We start from the raw sequence: 23,576 nt of genomic DNA on the forward strand, positions 1-23,576 counted from the left end.
GGAAAGTTTCCAATACAGAAGATACAGCAAGAACAGTCAGCTGTCTGCCAAAGCTCTAAAACTCAGATGAACTATAAGACGCTCAGGAGCTTAATTTAGTTGTTGTGGGATCAGCTTAATATAGACAGCTTAGTTATCATGTGGAAATTCCAATTTAGACATGTATTATTATGATAAAGGAATCTCTGTTTATTTCTGCCCCTGGCAAAGCAGAAATGCGACTTCCCCCTAGCTGCTCTGTGTTCTTCCTGTATCAAGAGAACCCTATCTGTAAACTAGATATTTAGCCAGATGTGTGGTTGGGGAAACTGGATGGCAGCAGCCTAGTTCTAGTAATTTACATTTTCACAAGGATTTTGGAATAATGAATGTGTGTGTTCAGTCCTTACCCATGTAACTGTGTTTGCAGTGTTTCCCTCCCTCCCAGGCTGAGATGGGTATGTAAAGGGTCATTGTGAGGAACACCCCTAGATCTGGTACTCTAGTCTCCAGGAGAGCAATGGATCTCTGCAGGGTAATGCAGACTTATCACAGCTGGTTCTGTCTTCATGTTGCACCTTGCTAGGACGGAATGCATTTGCCTGATATACTGGTCCACGGAGAGCACTATAGTTGTTATATATGGGCCTGGATGGTTTAGTTGGTTACAGCATGGTGCTGATAATGCCAAGGTTGCAGATTCAGTCCCTGTATGGGACAGCTGCATATTCCTACATTGCAGTGGGTTGGACTAGATGATCCTTAGGGTCCCTTCCAACTGTACAATTCTGTGATTCTATCCAACAGACCTTTAGGAACTGACCTCTTTTAGTGAAAGGGCTGGTACAGTGCTGTTTTTATTGTAATTATTGGTATGTTTTAAACAGATTTTATACGTGTGTATAAAAAAGTTTTTGTATTTTAATGATGGATTTTTCTATTTTTTAAATTCATTTAGTTATTTCATAAAATTTATACTTCTTTGATTGCAGAAAACTTCAAAGCAATTTACAAAAGATAAACAGTAAAGTCAAGAAAAAAGTTTTTATCGATTCTTGTTTTTATCTGTAAGTTGCCTTGAGTTCCTGTCATGGAGGAAGGCAGGCTATGAATAAATATATAATAATTATATATGAGTCAGTCCTATGTAACCATTTAGAGAGGCAGGAAGCAGGTTGATCTTTCCCCACACTCTAAAATTGAAATCATGTACATTGGGTGAGTGGTGCTGTAATTGTGAACATAGTTCAAGCATTTTCAATTTATTTCTGGAGTTGTCATTAGCATCTAGCCAGGGGAAAGTTCAGTTTGTTTCTAATGTAGCTTGCCCTCTAACAAAAGTGTCATGGGAAAAATAAATTGGAAGACTATCAGGATACTCCGAATAGCATTCCCCCCTCCCTTCCTAAATTCTGGTTTGGATTGTAGTGATTCGTTCTGATTTTTTGATAGTGAATCATATCGTACATTTTAAATTGCATTTCTAAGTTTATTATAGAATCATAGAATCATAGAGTTGGAATAGACCTCAAGGGCCATCGAGTCCAACCCCCTGCCAAGGGGTTTTTAATTTTAAAGTGTTTTATTTTCTCAAATTATTTGTCTTGGATTTAAGATTGCTGTGGTGGTAATGATAAAATGCATCTACAGTAATGTGGAAAAACAGCGATCTCTTTTTCACTTGCAGTTCTGTAGTAACTTTTTATTACGCAGTTAATATTAAGGATGAGGTCAATTGATTCTTAAAGTTCAAGATGATGTAAATATTTGCAAATTTCAGACTGTAACATTATAAATGTTACACAAAACAATCTTTCCAAGCACACCAACCTTTTAATTATAAAAAGTTACATTTTCAGTAGTTTATTTAATTGGCAACAGTAGCAGGCCCAAACCTCATTATTGGTAGTTTTAGTGAGAGCAATATTTTAAGTTAAGAGTGTGTCTGAAGGGTATAAAAAATTGAGATCATTCAGAAAGGAATATTGACATAAAGATCGGGGGGGGGGGGAATGCATTCTCCACCCTTCATTCTATTAGAAATATTTATTTCACCAGCATTGTTTTGGTGACCTGGCAATATTTTTTCCTTATGACATGTCCGATTTTGTTCTATATATAAATGTTTCCTGGCATAGTTTCTTTCCGTGTGGTAGAGCAGAAAGTAGTATTATTCACTTACTATGTCTTCTCTAATCCAACCATCCCTAATCTAGTGCCTTTCAGATGTCAACATCTGTAGTCCATTGTTGGACTACAACTCCCATCAGCCACTGCCAGGAAACCCATGCCGGCTATGGGTAATGGGAGTTGTATTCCAAAACATCTGGAGGTCCCTAGGTTGGGAAAGGATGCTCTAAACCCGATTTAAAAATGATTTTTTAGCCCTACGCTGTCTGTCTTTCAAAATATATTAAGAATGTTCAGCTATTGTGGGGATAACGTTTTGAACAAAGCACAGTTTGAACAAAGTACAATTTCCCTAGATTAGCTGGTTTTTAATTAAAAAAACAACACCTTTCCACATTTCCCTCGATCCCCAAATCTGCCCTGTCTTCCCTCTTCTGACCAGTTAGATCAGGAGTACCCTGCAAAATCTTCCCAATTGCATCCTCTCTTCTCAATGGCAATTCCTGTCTCTGTGCCATTTTTTGAAGCAAATCATGGATAGTGTTACATCTACGTTAGTGTTACATCTACATTGGCGTTTTAATGAACCATGTGTAGTCCAGGCCACAGTTGCATCCACGGTTAAAAGGAGATTTGCAAATCATAGATGGGTAGCCGTGTTGGTCTGCCATAGTCAAAACAAAAAAAATTCCTTCCAGTAGCACCTTAAAGACCAACTAAGTTAGTTCTTGGTATGAGCTTTCGTGTGTATCTGAAGAAGTGTGCATGCACACGAAAGCTCATACCAAGAACTAACTTAGTTGGTCTTTAAGGTGCTACTGGAAGGAATTTTTTTTGTTTTGCAAATCATGTTCACGCAAGTGTAGATGCGAAAAAAGCCAACCATTATTGCCTCCCAAAAAGAATTATGTGTGCAAGGAGACAGCTGGAGAGAAGGGAGAAGGACTCTGGGCCAGGAATACACCCCTAAAACCAGGGGTGGCCCATCCCATTTTGCCGCCTGAGGCAAAACGGTAAGGTGCTACTGCTCCTGCCATTGTTCCCCCTTCCTCCACCCTGAAGCCTTGCATAACAGGGTCATGCAGCAGTAGCTTCTGGTTCCAGTGGCTTAAAAAGCTAAGCAAAAATCCACTTCTCTGCTTAAAAATACTGCTTTGTAAGAGTTTAGTTTAATAATTTATTTATTTCCCTCCCCCCCTTGTTTTCTGCGTTTTGTGGGATCTAGCACCTCATTATGCTTCCATGTTTCTTCAGGCATTAGAGAAAAGTTTCCGTCCTCCTTCCCCAACCCGTGTACAGTGCTTTCATCTAGGCCTGCTGGGCTGTTCCCAAGTTAGCATGACTGTCTTTTGCTGATAATGTTCATGCCTTTCTAGCAAAGGGGCTATTTTTAGCATTTGCAGGGCTGGCGTCTACTTCTTTCCTAGAGTCACTGACAAAGTCCTGGCCGAGATTGGGGCTGTAGGAAGCCAGTGCAGATGGAACAAAAGAGACTGGTGAAAGTGAAGTCATATTTCCAAGCAGTTTAGATGCAGGCATTTGGACTGTGGCAAGAGAGCCTCAGAATGGGGAACCCCACCCTTTCCAATTGCAACTTTACCTATTATCAGCTTGTGAATTGAAGGAACTACATCAATGACTCATTTTTGCATTTATGGTCTAGCTTTTAAGGCTGCAGTGTTTACTAAATTAATCAGTTGGATCAATTATTTAGAAAACCTTTTATGAACTGAAAACTACTTCCAAATGACTGAGCAGCATCTTTTAAACCTATAAAAAGGAAATAAAATAGGACAAGTAGTTAATAAAAATCCAGGTTGCAATCACTCCATGGAAGGCATTGTCTCCTTGTTTGAGTCTCTTTGAACAAAATGACTGTTGCAACCTAAATGTGTCCCATTAAAAAAAAAAGTATAGCATGTGTTTTTCTTTTAGAATGATTAGTTGTCTCATATGCAGATTTATTAAGATCAAATTGCATCAGCTAAAATAAGTACAACATTTTTAAGATAATATGTTTTGTTTAAATTCCTAATAAAAATATTAAAAAATAATAATTACAACAAATTGAAACCAACATTTTCTTACATAGCTATAGTGTGAAAGGGTAGGTCTGAGTGTGTCTCACTATAAAAAAACTTTTATCAGAGATATAACTAAAGGTGAAATCCCTTAGTTCCTGATCTCGTTCCGTGTAAGCTCAGAGCATGTCCAGCCTAGGTGACAGACAAGAGGATTGCTTTTTAACACAGCATCATGGCATTTGTTACCACAAGTGATGGCCCCAACTTGTACATCTCTAAAAGGAGATTACACACTTTATAGGATGATAAGGCTGTTAGTCTTGGTTGTTTATTTTTATTATTTATTTGATTTATAGACCGCCCTGTATCAAAAGATATCAGGGCAGTGTACAACATTAAGAAAACATTTTACGGAGCACAATATTAAAAGCATAATAATAGATAGCATAATAATAAAATAATCCTAATAAATCTCCACCCACCCGCAGCTTGAACAGGCCACAGATTATTTAATGGCTGAAGTCTTGGTAAAGAGCAATGTTTTTGCCTGTCAGTTAAACAGATATAATGATGACACCAGGCATTCCTCTCTGGGGAGAGCATTCCACAAAAAACCCTGTTCTCCTGTTGCCACCTTCTGCCTGCTCAATCTGCTGCTCAGGTGTTCACTGTTGTTGGGTAACTACAAGACCCCTCCTTCTTTCCCTTATTATGGTTCTGTTACCTTTCAAACTGGTCAACCCATCAAATAGAGGACACTGGCATCTTAAGAGTACTTCTGCCCTTCTGAAGGATGCAGGTTGGGCAGAAAGCTTTTGGCCTGTGGAACTCTTATTAATTGAAGGTTGCTGTGCAATTGAAATCCTTCCCTTTTGAGATTCAGTGTGTATGCACATGCTTTACTAGGAAGTTATTTTTGAAAGGTTTCATGAGTATGAAAATAATGGATTGAAAGGAGGGGCAGAGACTAAACTCAATAATGAGCACTTAAAGAGAGAGAGGGCGAGAGAGAGACTAAAAATGGTGAAGCTAAACCCTCAATCAGATGTGCAGTACCTGGAAAGGGGAGGGAAAGAGAAGAAATAACCCTGACCAATGCCATTCAGAACATATACCCCCCCCCCAATCCACTCAGTTTTCTTGGCAGCCTAATTTAACTGTAATGTAATCTCCTCCCATCATACTTCCAAAATCAAATACTTTCTTGCCCCTGTAAGTATGTGTTTAGGGCTTCTATTAGAGACTAGTGCCGAGAATGAGTGTGAAATGAGTGTAAAACCCTAGCTAGTTGTGCTTGGGATTACTTTTTACTACAATTGCTTGTTGATCACATTGTCAGCACATGTAACAGGACCACTAAATTAAGGCTGCATATAATATAGGGTGGAGATTTTTGTCCATGTTTTGGGATTCCTACATTAGCCCAGAAGCCGCCTGGCAGGTCAGGGTATCAATGATTGTAAGATGACCTGGCCATAAAGCACAACCTCATATTCTCAGTGCCCGTAAACATTTTGTTGCATAAAACTGAAGTTAATCTCCATTATTAGACCTATTTCTCATATTTACTCTAATGTAATGGGTTCAGGATAATTGTAGGATAGGGTTCTGAATGGTATATAATAGGGCATAAGGTTCTATGTTGAATTGTATTATTTTTTTAAAGCGCAGGAATGCTTTTGTAGTGTAGTGCTAAAATTAAATAGGAACACTTTGTTGTGGTGGTTCAAGTTCAGGGCCAGCCCACCCATTAGGCTCAGTGAGGCAGTCGCCTCGGGCAGCAGGCTGAGGACAGCTGGGAAGGGTAGCAGATCTGGGGGCCCCAGGAGCGCACCACTTGTGCTTGTTGCCCATGTGCCGCCTGCGAAGAGTGGGGCCACCACCTGCTCCTCTCTGGCCTCTTCCACCCCCAACTGCCTTTGATGTGCCTCAGACATTGGCAGCAAGAGGGGTGAAGCACCATTTTTTCTTTTGCCTCAAGTATTAAAGTGCATTGGGCTGACCCTGTGCAATTTAGCAATTACTACTGCATTCAGATTTAGCACCAAGCCACAAGTTAAAGTGAGGTTTGGCATTACATCTGAACAAGGAAACCATTTTTACTCTGGCAGGGTCACTGTTTAGAGTAGCATTTGGGGACATCTTGAGAGAGGTCAGGGAAGAGGGAAGCTGCCCAAGCAATGGTTTGGCTGCATGTTTGAAAGACAAACCATGATCTATAGAGTCTACCTTCTGAATCAAACCACTGGGTGCCACTGAACATGATGCAATATGACACCCCATTTGTACCTCACACATTCATAGGAAACTAGTGGGTTTTTTCCTTCTCTTTTTTACTGCACTGAGCAGTTGAGCTACTTTCAGTCAGTTACCCAACTACCCATCATCTTCTCTCTAACAATAACAACATGCTGGATATTATTATTTTTCAATAAAAGTGACCCTTTCCCTACTGTACAAATTCCTGTATCAAGAACGTGTGTGTGTGTGTGTATGTGTGTGTGTGTCACAGTTCATCCTGACCTGGAATGGATGTAAAGGTAAGCCAGGATTTGACAGCTGGTGTTTTAAAATATATATATTAAAAAAGCAGGACTAACAATCTGAAGGCACCATCTCTAAATTGGATCGCTTGACCTTCTGTAGGAATTCATTAATACAGCGCTGCTTTTCCTTGAAAGCACCCATCATTTCAACTTTAAGTGTCCAGTGACACGTACACAATGGTGCATGATCTCTTCATGACATAAAAGCCTAGAGCACATCTGTGCCCAGGATATTTTATCCATCTGGTTGATTAGTCATGGTATGACACACTTCTAAGAACCAAAGCCTACATACTGTGTACGCTGTTATTTCAACTCGAGAATTGTGGGTGAAAACAAATCTCTCTGGTGCTCTGCAAACGGTCGCTTCAGTAAAATAACATAAGCACAATACTTGGCAGCGGCATTTTTAAAATTAAAAGAGCTTTCATACTGGCATTCAGCTGCTCTCAATCCAAGCTGCACCCCACTTTCATTTACACTTAACTTCATCACTAGATAAGATTCCAGCTGTTGTAATAATAATAATAACAATTTATTATTTATACCCCGCCCATCTGGCTGAGTTTCCCCAGCCACTCTGGGTGGCTTCCAATCAAGTGTTAAAAACAATACAGCATTAAATATTAAAAACTTCCCTAAACAGGGCTGCCTTCAGACGTCTTTTAAAAAGAAAATAGCTGCTTATTTCCTTCACATCTGCAAGGAGGGCGTTCCACAGGGCGGGCGCCACTGCTAAGAAGGCCCTCTGTCTGGTTCCCTGTAACCTCACTTCTCGCAATGAGGGAACTGCCAGAAGGCCCTCGGTGCTGGATCTCAGTGTCCAGGCTGAAAGATGGGGGTGGAGATGCTCCTTCAGGTATACATGACTATGTGTAGCCATCTGATTGTTTTATAGTCACAAATAAAGCCACCCAGAAGACGTACAATTGAAGCTTGGTGTTGTTATGATGTGCCAGGAGTGATAAAAGGTAAAAAGGTAAAGGACCCCTGGGCAGTTAAGTCCAGTCAAAGGCAACTATGGGGTTGTGGTGCTCATCTCGCTTTCAGGCTAAGGGGGCCGGTGTTTATCAACAGACAGCTTTCCGGGTCATATGGCCAGCAGGACCAAACCGCTTCTGGTGCAATAGAACACCAGGACTGAAACCAGAGCGCATGGAAACACTGTTTACTTTCCTGCTGCAGAGGTACTTATATATCTACTTGCGCTGCCATGCTTTTGAACTGCTAGGTTGGTAGGAGCTGGGACCGAGCAATGGGAGCTCACCCTGTCACGGGGATTTGAACCGCCGACCTTCCAGCCAGCAAGCCCAAGAAGCTCAGTGGTTTCACAGCGCCACCTGCTCCAGTGTTGTTCTGATGTGCCAGGAGTGAAGTCCTCCTGTGATTCTACCTTCCATGACCCTGGTCACACGCCACCCAGTTTCCTTCTCTCTCATTCATTGTGTTCTCTACATAGCTTTCGTTTCCCCCTTCCATCTGTATGCTTGCAGAATATTTCTGACATCCACATCCATAATGCAGCATTAGTGAAATGCGTTTGTAGAGTGTATTTTAATCAGTAAAGATTCAGCCAGACCACTGTGGTCCATAGGTTGGTAACCTTGAGGCTGGATTACTGGATTACTGCAGTGCACCCTTGGGCCTGGTTCGAAAGCTACGACTGGTGAAGAATCCGGCGGCCAGAGTGATGCAACACCATTTAAAAAATATCTGCACTGGAGACCTTTGGAAGTTGCAGAGTTTGGAAAAACTAAAAGATAAAGTGAGAGATTGGCTACATTACGCTCAGATTAAAGAGGTTTTTAATTTGGACAAAAAGATAGGTTTCCAGGTGGAAAAGTCAAAGTTAGAAACAGAACTGTTAGAACCCAAAACTAAGGTTCTCTCAAAAATGTACAACTTGCTGCTAAAATGGAATACACAAGATGAAACGGTCAAATCAGCCATGATAAAATGGGCACAGGACATTGGGTATAATATTATGTTTGCTGACTGGGAAAGGTTATGGACCACCGGTGTGAAGTTCACGGCATGTAATGCCTTAAAAGAAAATATTATGAAAATGATATACAGGTGGTACATGACCCCAGTCAAGCTTGCAAAAATATACCATTTGCCTGATAACAAATGCTGGAAATGTAAAGAAACTGAAGGAACGTTCTTTCACCTCTGGTGGACTTGTCCTAGGGTTAAGGCTTTCTGGGAAATGATATATAACGAGTTGAAAAAGGTATTTAAATATACCTTCCCTAAGAAACCAGAGGCCTTGCTTTTGGGCATTGTCGGCCAGAGTGTGTTAAAGAAGGATTATACATTTTTCATGTATGCAACAACAGCAGCAAGAATACTCATAGCTAAACATTGGAAAGCTCAAGACTTGCCCACGCTGGAAGAATGGCAGATGCAACTGATAGACTATATGGAATTAGCAGAAATGACTGGCAGAATCCGTGACCTGGGAGAAGAAGTGGTGGAAGAGGATTGGAAGAAATTCAAGGACTATCTACAAAAACATTGCAAACTGTATGAATGTTAAGATGATGTAAGAGTAAGAATAAAGGTGGCATCAGTAAGTTAGTTGATAAGAGTTTGAGAATAGATGAGATTCGAGAAAAAGTTAATCTATTGGTTAATATTATGCCTATCTAAGTATTTAAGATTTTGGAAAATAAACTTAAAATTGGAAGACATAATATGGGAAAAATATAACTAAGAAATTGAAACAAGGTGATAATTTGCTGTCTAGAATTTTATAAATTTGGAAAGCAGGAACAAAAGACGTGAGGAAGTCCAAAAGTGAGGAAAGTAAGAATCTGACGATGATGTTATAACTTTTCCCTTTTTTTCCTGTATGTTTTTCTTTGTTTTTTCTTTTTTGTTTGTTTATTGTATTGTTGGGGATGGGATTATATGTGTTGGAGGATAAATGTTTAGAAAATTTTGAATAATTTTTTTTAAAAAAAATAAATAAAAAATATCTGCACTGGCTGCCCATCTACTACTGAGCCATCTTCAAGGTCCTTGTATTAATATACAAAGCCCTGAACATCTTAGGCCCAGGGTACCTTAGCGACTGACTGAACCCTGATTTATCCCAGCTAAGTCACTGAGATCATCTCATTGCAGGGGGTTGGACTAGATGACCCCAAGATTCTATGATTCTATCTGCAGGAGCTTTGTTGGCCATTCCCCTAGTTGGCAAGGCTCATTTGACAGCAACAAGAAACTAAGCCTTTAGTGTCTTCGGCCAAGTCTTCTGGAATAAGTCTGCCAGCAGAGATTCAGCAGGCGCCTTGTGTTTCAGCTTCCAAATGCTTGCTGAAAAAAATTCTGTCATGCTTATGCAGGCAGTTAAGAATACATCTTTCAATGATAGATATATCATGATATATATAGAGGGAGAGAGGGGGTTTATGTTTTTATTTTATGTAGAATTGTTGCAGACTGCTGATTTTTTATGAATAATAGTGTATAAATATTTCTGTCAAAAATAAAAATAAATAAGATCTTGATATTTCCAGTTCCTTGAACCATGTTTGATAACCCTTTGACTTGAACACTGCTGCAGTTATCTCATACCCATCACCACATCAAAATGCTTAATTTTGTCCCACTCGTCGCAGCTACTGCTTGCACCACACTTTTCTGCTACGTAAAGGGGATATATTGCTTTTCATGTCTGTGGCTCGCTGAATGGAGCTGATGTGCTCTTAACTGAACAGAATAGGCCACAAACCTGGCTGGAAATCACTTTAATGGTTTTAGGTTTTCCAGTTGTTTTAAAGGTGTCCGGGGTTTTGAAACGGGGAGTAATTTCTACAGAGCCAAAGACGGAAGTAGCTGACAGTGCCTGCTTAATAGAACATGAGCCTCGCACGAGGGAAGAGCTATTTATAGCATTGCTTAGCATTTGCTCTGAGGAGCTACAATGACTGGGACAGTGCTATATTCCATAAAAAGCCATTGAGAATATTTTCGTTGGTTTTATTTCTCCAGTGAAGGTCATGCGTAAGATTTTATCTTTGGGAGAATATAATGGTGTGTTCACGCATGGTATCATGTTCTGTCCTGTCTTTGAGCCTCACACCCTACGCCCAAGCATACACACACGTGAAAAGTTGCCTGTCATCTGTTGGCATATTTTACTAACCTTCTGCAAAACATGACTCAAGGACTTGGCAGATGGGCTAGGACTGCATCAAGGTCACCACTTATAGTCTTATAGTCTTGTGTTTAAGGTCACTGCTATTTGAATCCAGTATGCACATCTGGCAGACAGTTCTTGCCCTTAAGTGCATTGATTAGTTGCAAAACTGGGGACTATTTCAGATATCAGTTGCGTGCCAGATGTCTTCAAAGTTCATTCGTGTTCAAGTTAACAGTCATAATGTCAGCAACAGTGTTAGAAACTCAGGTATATAAACTAAGAGTCAAATGGCTCCTTAAACCAGGGTAAAGGTAAAGGGGCCCCTGACCATTAGTCCACTTGTGGCCGACTCTGGGGTTGCGGCGCTCATCTCGCTTTATTGGCCAAGGGAGCCGGCGTACAGCTTCCCGGTCATTTGGCCAGCATGACTAAGCCGCTTCTGGCAAACCAGAGCAGCACACAGAAACACCGTTTACCTTCCCGCTGGAGCGGTACCTATTTATCTACTTGCACTTTGAGGTGCTTTCGAACTGCTAGGTTGGCAGGAGCAGGGACCGAGCAACAGGAGCTCACCCCGTTGCGGGGATTCGAACTGCCGACCTTCTGATCGGCAAGTCCTAGGCTCTGTGGTTTAATCCACAGCGCCACCCTCGTCCCAGGGAACCAGGGTTACACACGCCAAAATGGAATGTCTAGTTGCCCTTTTGGGGTAAGACAGCTCTAAAGACTTATTTTTCAAATGATGGACTGTCTGTGATTGATTATCTGTTAGACATCTGGCTAGTTCAGATGACAACCTTGAGCTAGGTTAAGAGCATGGGTAGGCAAACTAAGGGGACTGGATCCGGCCCAATCACCTTCTAAATCCAGCTCACAGATGGTCCGGGAATGGGTGTGTTTTTACATGAGTAGAATGTGTCCATTTATTTAAAATGCATCTCTGGGTGATTTGTGGGGGATAGGAATTCATATATTTTTTTTCAAAATACAGTCCAGCACCCCACAAGGTCTGAGGGACAGTGGACCGGCCCCCTGCTGAAAAAGTTTGCTGACCCCCTGGTTAAGAGCTTTGAGAACTTAAAGAAGAAAAGTCACTTGATCCACGGACAGCCCACATATATATTGACCTTTTCTGACCTCTTTTCTTAATGGTGACTGCTCCTGCTCAGGCTGCACAGAAAAAAACATTTTGGTTCCTGAAATTCATTCCAATTGCGCAGATAAAATATAACTGATAGAATTCTACAGGATGGGGCATTAGTGTGTGAAAACAGTTAAGATCCAGTGAGCCCCAGGCATGCACCTCCAGATGGTGGAGATGTCAGGTGCTATCCACGCACCCAGGCATCTTCACTTGGTCACTAGTGCAAAATGCTAGGTGCAAAATGCGCCTGGCGCCTGGCTAATTTCGAACAGTGGTCAGCAACATGGGACTTCGTATCAAAAGGGGCTCGCAATGTTGTTCTTGCTCATGCTCACTATGATTAATGTTCTGCTGTCCTCTGACAAGGCCTGGACTGAGAGCCAGTGTGGTGTAGTGGTTAAGAGTGTTAGTCTCGTAATCTGGGGAACCGGGTTCGCGTCTCCGCTCCTCCACATGCAGCTGCTGGGTGACCTTGGGCCAGTCACACTTCTCTGAAGTCTCCCAGTCACCTCACAGAGTGTTTGTTGTGGGGGAGGAAGGGAAAGGAGAATGTTAGCCACTTTGAGACTCCTTCGGGTAGTGATAAAGCGGGATATCAAATCCAAACTCTTCTACTTTTGGAACTCCGAATATTGGCACTCAAGAGGGGAACCAAAGCCTGCCAACTTGACTGGAGGTGCTTGGAGTGCCTTGAAAGCACAAGGTCAAAGCCCCAAGTCAGAGATGTGGGACAAGTTTATGGAGTTAGAACTGCTCCTGTCTGAGATGCTTTGGGGTTTCTTTTATTTTGGCTCTGCGTTACTAATGTGCTCCATCTGCCTGCCCCACCAGCTCCAGCCTTGCAGGGAAGGCAGAATCTTGGTGGCTGCAAACTGTGGACTGGCCACCGAAAACAAAACAGTACCACACAATTCTCTTTTTTAAAAATAGCTTGTGCTCACTGCCCAGGTGATTTATGAGGAAACATATGGGAAGGGGAAGCAGAATGACATTATTTTAACAGCATGTGTTTAATTTAAAGATTGAATCTCTCACTTTAAGAATGACTTTGCATTTAGTTCCGTAATGCTTTGCATGTATATACGATTGCTAGGTAGATCAAAAATAATATACATTGTGTTTTTAAGCCCTACAATAGCCGCAGGTTGAATTCACATAAGACAGATAAAATGATTTGAATCAGCCCACAGTGTAGTAGATTAGTATTAGAAGTGCCAACTTGAATAAAATATTGGGAGCCCCACATAATCAATCGCAAGACATGGCACACACACACAGCATTTGAGTGGCACTGCCCATCAACTTTGGAGGTGCTTGGCCCCCTCATATGGTATATTTTATTTCGGGAGAGGAGAGGTGGCAAAGGGACCTTGGGCTGGGAGTTGGTTCCTATGGTATCCCCATAATACTGAGGTTGAGCACATGTTGCAGCAAGACTGACTTAAGATTTGAGTTCCACAATTCTAGATTCTCCGCTCAGCTGCTTCGTGACACCAGCTTGCACCACACCAGTTGTTTTTGGGAATCTATCATCTTTATATATTTGGATAGTACACAGAAGGTGCTTGCCAAACTATTTGGAAGGCTTGGCACCTCTTACGCACAGGGAGTTTTGGATTTTTGCCTTCCTGTGCTGTATCAAACCCTATTACTGAAGGTTCCTGGGCCCTCAGGCAGCCTTCTTCAGCCTGGTGCTGTCTGGATGATGCTCCCATCATGACTGTTGGCTGGGATAGCTGCGACTAATGGCAGTTGTAGCCTGAAGGGCACCAGATCAGGGAAAGAAACAATTGTGTGGCTGTTTGAAGCAAATAGGAAACTGCAACGGAGAAAAGGAAGTGGGAGACTTGAAAACAAATTGCAGAAGTTAGGGTACAAGTATGATTTTTCTGTGTACTTAGGCAACAAGAGCCAGCTGCACAAATATAAGATGGGGGACAGCTGGCTTACCAGTACTACATGTGAAAAGGATCTAGGGGTCTTAGTGGACCACAGGCTTAACGTAAGTCAACAGTGATGCAACAGCAAAAACGTTAATGCTGTTCTAGGCTGCATCAACAGAAGTATAGTGTGCAGACCAAGGGAAGTAATAGTACCACTCTATTCTGCCTTGGTCAGACTATACCTGGAATACTGTGTCCAATTATGGGCAACACAGTTTAAGAAGGATACTGACAAACTGGAATGTGTGCAGAGAAGGGCAACCAAGATTGTCAAGGGCCTGGAAACCAAGCCTTATGAGGAACGGTTGAAGGAGCTAGGTAATGTTTAGCCTGGAAAAGATCAGACTGAGAGGAGCTAGGATAGTCATCTTCAAATATCGAAAGGGCTGTCATTTGAAAGATGGAGCAAGCTTGTTTTCTCCTACTCTAGAGTGTAGGGCTGGAACTAATGGCTTCAAGTTACAAGAAGGAGATTCCGACTAAACATCAGGAAAACCTTTCTGTCAGAGACAGAGCAGTTCAACGGTAGAACAGACTCTGTCAGGAGGTTGTGGACTCTCATTCATTTGAGATTTTTAAGCCAAGATTGCATGGCTATCCTATCTACCATGGATGCTTTAGTTGAGATTCTTGCAAAACGTTGTGATCTTTACCACAGTCCAGCTAGTGTCTTTATATGTTTACAATAATTGTCTGTACATTCAGTAAACTTACTCCATTCTCCCTGGAACGCTTGGTCACTCTGGTTTCGGATTTTCCCCGTCAGCTTTGCCAATTCTGCGTACAGTGGTTCCTCGGGTTAAGAATTTAATTCGTTCTGGAGGTCTGTTCTTAACCTGAAACTGTTCTTAACCTGAAGCACCACTTTAGCTAATGGGGCCTCCTACTGCCACTGCGCCGCTGCTGCACAATTTCTGTTCTCATCCTGAAGCAAAGTTCTTAACCCGAGGTCCTATTTCTGGGTTAGCGGAGTCTGTAACCTGAAGTGTATGTAACCTGAAGCGTTATGTAACCCGAGGTACCACTGTAGTCCCATCATCTTCGTTTCCATTCCTCTACTGTCGGTAATTCTTGCTGTTTCCACTTTTGGGCTAATAAGGTTCTGGCTGCCGTAATGGCATACATAAACAATTTCTGGTCAGCTTTTAATATTTCCACTCCGGTCATCCCCAACAGGAATGCCTCCATTTTTTTTAGGGAAAGTATATCTGAACATTAAAAAAACCTCATTATATATATTTTCCCAGAATATTTTGACTTTATTGCAAGACCACCACATATGGTAAAAATCTCCTTCTTTAACATTATATTTCCAACAATTCTTATTTCTCATTTTATACATTTTGGCTAATTTAGTTGGTGTTAAATACCATCTGTACATCGCAAATGGCTTTGTTATTTAAACATTCAAATTCCTCCTTAGTTTCATATTGTTGCAATGCAGGAAAGTTAGAACAATTCGAAAATTTGTTGCTAGCCACTTCTGTTTTAATATGCACTCAACTCTTGCATCCTCTCCATAATTGGGGTGGATATTTGGGCTTCTAATTGTGAGAAATATATAGAACATGGCAATTTTGACCTGAATGTACTTTTCATAGTAAAGGCTGCCTATTGCTTTAAATATCCCAACATAAAATTGTGGACTGTCTGTCTTTCACATCCTGTGTACCCAAAATGAACTTGTAATTAGAGTAATTAATTTACTAGAGGTAGAGCCATTGGAAGTTTAAACCAGAGTGGCAGAGTTTGCCAGCATGTAATTGATTTCTTCTGGGAGGAAAGAAGGGTCAGGATTGATTTCAGTCCATTACATCAATGTTCTGCACACATTGTGAGAGTCACCTGCTTAATTAACTTTTTTTAAAAAAATAAGGTATTCATTTAAAGTAATAAATGTTTCTAGCAATATTACAATAATACTGCTCTTTGAAGCTGAGATTCTCCCCAAATCTTCCAGATATAATCCAGTTATTCTTAAACCACTTCTGTATATAGCTTGGATGATCCCACATTCTAGGATAGATTTTTTAAAATGCAATTTCCTAGTTCATTTTGTGAATTCAAAATGCCAGGTTTCAAGTAAAGAAAATCCATTCTCTATCCTTGCACCCATATTCAGTGGGGTCAGTGAGGCCTCTGAAACACCATGCTTCATGAGTAAATATTACAGATTCTAAGATGGTCTCCACACAATAGAGCACCATATTGCCCTAAACTGTATTTCTGTCACTTGATTGGATCCAGTGTTGAAAAACAATATAAACATCATCATCTCTGACTGGGTTGCCCCAGTCACTCTGGGTGGTTGCCAACATATATAAAGACATAATAAAACATTAAACATTAAAAAGTTTCACTATACAGGGCTGCCTTCCAATGTCTTCTAAAGGTTACATTGTTATTCATCTCATTGATATCTGATGAGAGGGTGTTCCACAGAGTGGGTGCCACTACTGAGAAGGTGCCTGGTTCCCTGTAGCTTCACTTCTTGCAGCGTGGGAACCGCCAGAAGGCCCTTGGCTCTAGATCTCAGTGTCTGAGCTGAATGATGGGGGTGGAGACGCTCCATCAGGTATACAGGGCCGAGGCCATTTAGGGCTTTAAAGGTCAGCACCAACACTTTGAGTTGTGCTGTTGTTTCCAACCACCTTGAAGGACTAAAGCTGCTTGGATTTGATTCTGCATCTGTCACAGCAGATGACTTTTATAGCTCTCAAATGTATGGCTCTGTACCATTCAATTTCACTCCATTTTATTACTCCACGAGTCATCCTGCATAACCACTTTCATTCTCTCCATGAGCCCTGCCGATTTGCTTGCGTCTGCAGATTTTACCAATAATCATCCTTTTCCACGAGTCACCATGAAAATATGAAAGAAATAATGGAACAGATTCCGAAATAACATCTCTAGCTTTCAATAAGGAAGGAAGCATTCTTGTAATCCCTTCAATAAATTCTTTATTACTTTTACTGTTACCTATATTTCATCACACCCAGATAATTTCACTAACCTTTGTGGTTGAATGGTCTCACTTTCACCTGTGCTATCTTTTATGTAAAATTGTGTAACTTTACTCAGTTTCTCTGATCATATGATTACATTTCAGACAACATTTCTATAGTTAAGAAGGGTCATCAAGTTCCTCTGTAGGTGGCTAAAAAAAGAACCTCCACTGTTTCTCACACAGTGCTTGTTCATTTAATTTGTTTTTAAGTCAACTTGTTTTTGTGCACTTGTGTATGCACATCCACTAGGCACACAACTTTCTCCGTACTCTCAGTGGTACAGCTGTTTCCAGATTTTGTTAATCATTTGTTTTCCTTGTTCCTCTTTGTGTCCTAAACTGAACTTCCTTCACAGAGGCATCACCAATCAGAAAACTGAGCTTGTTTTATTTGCAAAGGAAACTCTTGAGTCCAATTTCATATCCAGAGGTGGTCTGAATATAATTCTAGTCGCTCTTCCTGGACTTTGATCTTTCAGCTGGATGTGAACATGCTGCCTCTTATGGCAGCTGCCCACAAAGGCTGTACATTGCATTGTTCACCTTTGGCATTTGGGGACCACCAGCTGCGGGAAATAATTTTTTTGACTGTTGCTTTGTGCTAAGACAAGGTGTTGCTGCAATATTCTAAGTTATGAGACTTGACGAAGAGTACTTTTCTGTTTGAAGGGATGTAGGTGGTTTTCACATTTACATCAGCGCTGTCTATAAAAGGATTAACGAGCTTGTGGGACACACAGAGCGTGGGAAAGAAAGATGAGCGCAGGATGCAGAATGCTTGCATTCTACCTATAACAGGCACTACAGAATTTTCTCGGTTGGAATAAGATGCACACAACATGCAAATATGTATGAAAGCAAATACAGTGTAGTGGTTAGAGTATCAGACTAGGATCTGGAAGATCAGGTCCCAGGTTTAATCCCTGGCATCGCCAGGTAGGACTGGTAATGTCCCATGCCTGAAACCCTGGAGAGCCACTTCCGGTCAGTGTAGACAATACTGACTCAGTATAAGGCAGCTTCCTATGTTCCTATGTGATTGGCAGCCCTGGCTCCCCAGAGTTCCTGGTCACAAGGAACTTGATAGACTGTTCTGGCAAACATGCCTACAAACACCTTTAAGACCCTTTGTACTAAACACATGAATGTGGAGTCAGTGGACTCAGAGACTTGGAGGTGTGTGTGTGTGTGTGGACACTTCGGGGGTAGAGTGAGGGCATGGGCCAGCCCCCTTGTGCTAAAATCATTGTTTTAATGGGGGGGGGGTTAACTTGGGTGAGTGTTGTTTTATTTGGCAGGTGAGGTTGCTTTAAATTGTTTTTAAATGTTATATGGTAATTTGGATTTTTGTATTTGTGGGCTGGGGGATTGTTTAGCGGCTTTTGTTGAGGAGTCTACTTTTTATTTATTTATTTATTTATTAGGGACGTGGGTGGCACTGTGGGTAAAAGCCTCAGCGCCTAGGGCTTGCCGATCGAAAGGTTGGTGGTTTGAATCCCCGCGGCGGGGTGCGCTCCCATCGCTCGGTCCCAGCGCCTGCCAACCTAGCAGTTCGAAAGCACCCCCGGGTGCAAGTAGATAAATAGGGACCGCTTACCAGCGGGAAGGTAAACGGCGTTTCCTTGTGCTGCGCTGGCTCGCCAGTTGCAGCTTTGTCACGCTGGCCACGTGACCCGGAAGTGTCTGCGGACAGCGCTGGCCCCCGGCCTCTTGAGTGAGATGGGCGCACAACCCTAGAGTCTGGCAAGACTGGCCCGTACGGGCAGGGGTACCTTTACCTTTACCTTACCTACTTTTTATTAGTTTTTATAATTAGTATTGTTAATTGTTTTTATTGTTTTTATTATGTATTTTGTGTTTTTATATTGTAACTTACTTTGTGAAGCACCCTGAGACCTACAGGTATAGGGCGGTATGCTGCTGCTGCTGCTACTACTACTACTACTACTACTACTACAACTAACACCTCTTGAAACGTGAAAAATACTGGCAATGAATGTAATTCTTGTCTGCTGAAAGATCCATATATAATCTCAAGTCTACACATACATGTGGGAGGGGTGTAGTTAGCAAGAAGTTCTCATTCATTAACCCACAGCTTAAAGCAAATATTAGCTTAATCATCCCAAGTTTTTCTGCATAAAACATTTAAGTCACCCATTAGCAATGCAATAGGCAAGACTGCTGTTTTAATTAATCTCAATGGGGCAATGGGCTGAATATTTCAAGTTATGTGACAATGTAAAGTAAAACTCATTTATTTGGGTGGTGTTTTTTTTAACGAAACGTAATTTAAATTAGCAGCCTCCCATCATCTCCGCACTTTGCAAACATTCAGATCCTTGGAATTCTGTGCAAGTTTAACCTTACCCTCAGTGCAACCACTTCTTTTTATTAATGTTCCAATCAAGTCCCTTTGTGACATGCTTCCAGATCTCTGTCCCCCTTTTTATTGCTGCAAAGTATTTGCTTTATGGTTGTCCAGCTAAGGGAGAAGTCATATCAGGTGACAAGCTTTCATCTGGATATCATTTAATCAATATATCAGCACTAAGGATCTTGCCATGTTAAAAGCCAAAAGCTCCTTAGAACACTAGGAGCAGCATCACATAACTAGAATCACAAGTCATCATGCAAGTGGGTGTAGTCTCTGGTGAGCCCTTCAAATACCCATGATAGGAATTGTTCTTACACTGCTATGATGGTAACAAATTATTAATCAATGCTCTGCTGCATTGATTCATGGTACACAGAATCTAGTCCCAGCATCTTCTCCTTCTGTAAAACTGAACCCAACTCCATCCCTTGCATAGGGGCAACGTATCATTAGAGCTATGAAAATTGATCCTTACAAATTTCATCATAAAACACACACTAATGTTGTCCTTTCTGGATGATTTCTAATCCCCATGGCATTATATTGCCACAGGTGCTGACGTGCTGTGATGTATGTTAACTTTTTCATTTGTGTCCCCAGACAGTGGGCCCAGACATGGGACTTCTTCTTGTTAAGTTGTGGGTGAACATATATGAACACCTTTCTTTGATGGTTCTTTTTTTAAAAAAAGGTTTGCATTTGCAACATGGTTGTATATGAGAGATAGAGGCCCAGTTCACATACAATGCTAAGCCAACCATGGCTAACGGAACAAATGTGTACTTGGAGCAAAAATTGTGGCCTTGCATCCAAACCAGGGCTCTGCTTTTTCCTCACTTTAGGAAAATGACTGGTGGTAAGCTAAGAACAAACTTTGGCTACAGCTCATGGTTTCTCTGGAGCAAGACAAACTATGAGCCCATATCCAGTTGTAACACTAAGTCAAACCATAGCACAGCAACAAGGAGAGGAATGAAGCTGCTATGATTTTGTTGTTGTGAGTATCTGCATGCCTGAATATTCACACCTAGGTAGATATGATTTCGCTTAGTATTACATGTGAACCAGGTCATAGAAAAAAGGTGATGTGAAGAAGTAACAACAACAACAACAACTGGCTGGGTTTCCCCAGCCACTCTGGGCGGCTTACAGCACATAAAACATTAGACATTAAAAAATAATAATCAGTAAGCTTATGACTGTTAATTGTATTTCTCAAGACTGTTTTATAGATAGATATGGCTAGATAATGAGATAAAATATGTGGAAATAGAGAGAAGGAGGTGTAGGGATGTTTAAGGCTAAATAATACCAAAGATTACAGGGCAGAGCTCAAAAGAGTAAAAGATTCAATCAAGAGTGTGTGTGACCCACTCCCAACTGGTGGCAAAATAGTAAGCAGGCACGGATATAGGGAACATAAACATCTAAAGAGGGTCTGTCTGATTTGGGCTATATATATGGCAGAAGGGCACTGCTGGCATATGGCAGCATATGCTGTTTTGGAAGATGTACAAGTTAATGAGCTCCTGATAGCATGGCAAACGTTGTTAATGATAGTTTCCCTTGATTAGAGATGAGGACAGAGTTGACACCAGGATTTGTGGCAGAAGCAAAGTCCTGGGTTGTTGCTGGTGAATAACAGCCAGAGGATAAGATAATTGTCCTCCCACAGATGTTTACGTACAGAATTCCTCTTAGCTTGCCAACTCATAACTAGTTAGAAATGGGTAGCACCATATCCCTTTAAATCCAATTTAAAAATTTATTTTCTTAATCAAATGACAATAAAATATTGAGCCATATGTAACAGAATAATATGTTGTCTTGGTCATTAGATGTATATACACTCTTGACTGAATCTCATTTTTGTTTTTGCTGTACATAGTAATGTGGCACACCTCTCTGTCTTGCATTGCTGGGTCTCTTGTAAAAATGTTCTCTCTTGCTGTGTGTGTGTGTGTGTGTGTGTGTGTGTATACACCTACTTTGTGTGCTACAATATATCTGACAGCCACAAGGCCCTCTATTGTTCATGTATGTATTTTGAGTTGAAGGACTGGCTGAGTTACTATAGTAATTGAGCAAATAAAAGATATACCCCTGCCTATGGGTGGGACAGGAAAGAAATTTAAACAAAGACATGGAATCTAAGAACATGAGAATTTCAAACGGTGGCTTCCTACCATTCAAGAAAGATAACCTTAAAAATGAGGGTCCAGAAGGGATGCAGTAAGATATTATTGTCTAGAACGTTGACATTTTAAATATGCGATTTGTTCTCTAGACCACAATTGTCTTGTTGCCTGGCAGGGATTGTGACTAAAGAGAGAAAAAGTGTGAGCAGAGCTATGTTTTAAATGTATGGTTTTGTCAGACAAATTTGTAATGGAGATAAATGATTCAGCTGAGATTTAGTAAGTTATTATATAATAGATCTCATTTTGTAATGGATCTCACCTCTTTTTCTTTTGCTGCAGTCATGGCACCCATGGCACTTCTATCAAGTTATGAGTCCCTCACCCAGTGGCAGATGTACAAATTATTCTGTAGAGGGCAAAAGTCTGCACTGCTGCCCTCCTCTCCCTGAACTCACAAGTGATGAGTTTTATGCAGTAATTAAAACAAAACAAAACACCTATGTAAGTTCTCCAGTGCCACATCTGGTTTCTCTATAGCTTTAGAGGTGAAACCTTTTTTAAAAAAAACCCTGATCTCTTTACTTTTGAAGTTCAACCATGAGGGATACTTATGAAAGAAAACATACACAATAAAAAGAAACATTTAAGATAATCATGTTAAGCATCAAGTCCCTAAATACTTTCACAACTAGCTTTTCTCTCAGTAGTGTCTGTGGGAGGGATGAAAGAGAGAACAACTTTCTAGTTCAGTGAATGAGTCTTTGTAAGCAAATTGTTCGAGGTTCTTTAACTCCAGATTCCCATTTGGATGAACTCCAGAAGGAGTGAGCACCAGCACCGGAATATACCTGGAAAGCTCACTGGGCAGGCAGCAAATATTTTCACCTAGGGGCACATGCCTTGTTGATGGTTGCATTCAATCAGTTACGCACATGTGCGCACATACAGACACACTCAGGCAGCAAATGTCAACGGATCATAATACCTCACGCTCACATTATACATGCTGCACCTGTGCAAGACAATACACCGTCTTGCAGCCCATTTCCAAAGCACAAAAAGAGGAGGCAGAATGCCTCTCATTGCTAATGCCATTTACCTTGGGGTGAATGCAGTAAGACTTATTTCTGAATAGACATGAAGCAATGAGAAGCTGCTTGCTCATTGCACCAGGGCTGGCTGTGATACAGGCCTTCAAAATTGCCTCTGGCTGTGCAGATGTTATGTCCTTGCTTGTGCAGTGGTTGCCTAAGTTGTGACAGAGGAAGGGGAACAACAGTTTACAGTGGATAAATATTAGCAAAACCAGCTGTATTTGCTTAGGCTTGGTTTCACTTGGGGCAGAAGATTAAGGCTAGGTAACCAGTAATGGGAGAGCAACAGTTGTGCCACTGTTTCCCATTCTACTGGCTTAACGTGAAGAGTCAATGCTGCTGTTGAGTCAGTGATGGCGCTTTAAAAACTGCATTGATTTTGGCATGGGGAAGACTCAAAGCATGGGCTCCTCCAGTGTGCTTTAGGCTTAGGGATTTTTGCAGAAAGGAATGTGACCTGCAGTACCCATGTTGTTTGGCTGACCCATGTTCCCAGCTTAAAGAAGCCAAGTCACAGGCTTCATCACAAGGGCTAACTGTACTCTGCAGAACAGGAGTGGCTAGAAGGTAGGTTTGAAATCTAGTAGTTTTCGCAGCTAAATGAAGCTGTTGAAATGAGGAAAGCTAACTAGTTGCGGACTTTTGGTGTGGAAGGGCTGTGTGTTTGTGAAGAGAAAACAAGTTATTAGGCTCAGAATATGCTCAGAGGTACCATGCCCTTTAATTCTTACTACATGTTTTTTAAAAAACCCCTTACTACATGTTTTCTGCACCTGACTCTTTTTGGTAGGTTTTGGGTTCTAGTAAAAAAACAACAAAAAAACATGGGAGACCCAACAGGCCTAAAGTGTGCCCATTCCTCATGTAGAAGGACTAAATGTCCCTTCTTTTGTGTTGGTTACTTATAGAAGCTGTGCTTCAAAGTGGTGGATCAGGACCAATCAGGAAGTCAAATTAATCTGGTCAAAGGATTTCTAGCCTGTGTTTGGTGAGGACTAGACTCATTTTCCAATGACTTTGTATAATGGAGTAAAGCTG

The 23,576-nt window shown here is 41.2% G+C and overlaps 1 protein-coding gene across 1 annotated transcript in view; it reads left to right on the forward strand.

Moving 5' to 3' along the window:
• Window positions 1–23,576, forward strand: part of TRAK1 (trafficking kinesin protein 1) — a 141,361-nt gene that overhangs the window by 23,672 nt on the left and 94,113 nt on the right. The window lies entirely within an intron of this gene.

This window comes from Podarcis muralis, chromosome 12 (genome assembly GCF_964188315.1).
Source record: "Podarcis muralis chromosome 12, rPodMur119.hap1.1, whole genome shotgun sequence".
NCBI lineage: Eukaryota > Metazoa > Chordata > Lepidosauria > Squamata > Lacertidae > Podarcis > Podarcis muralis.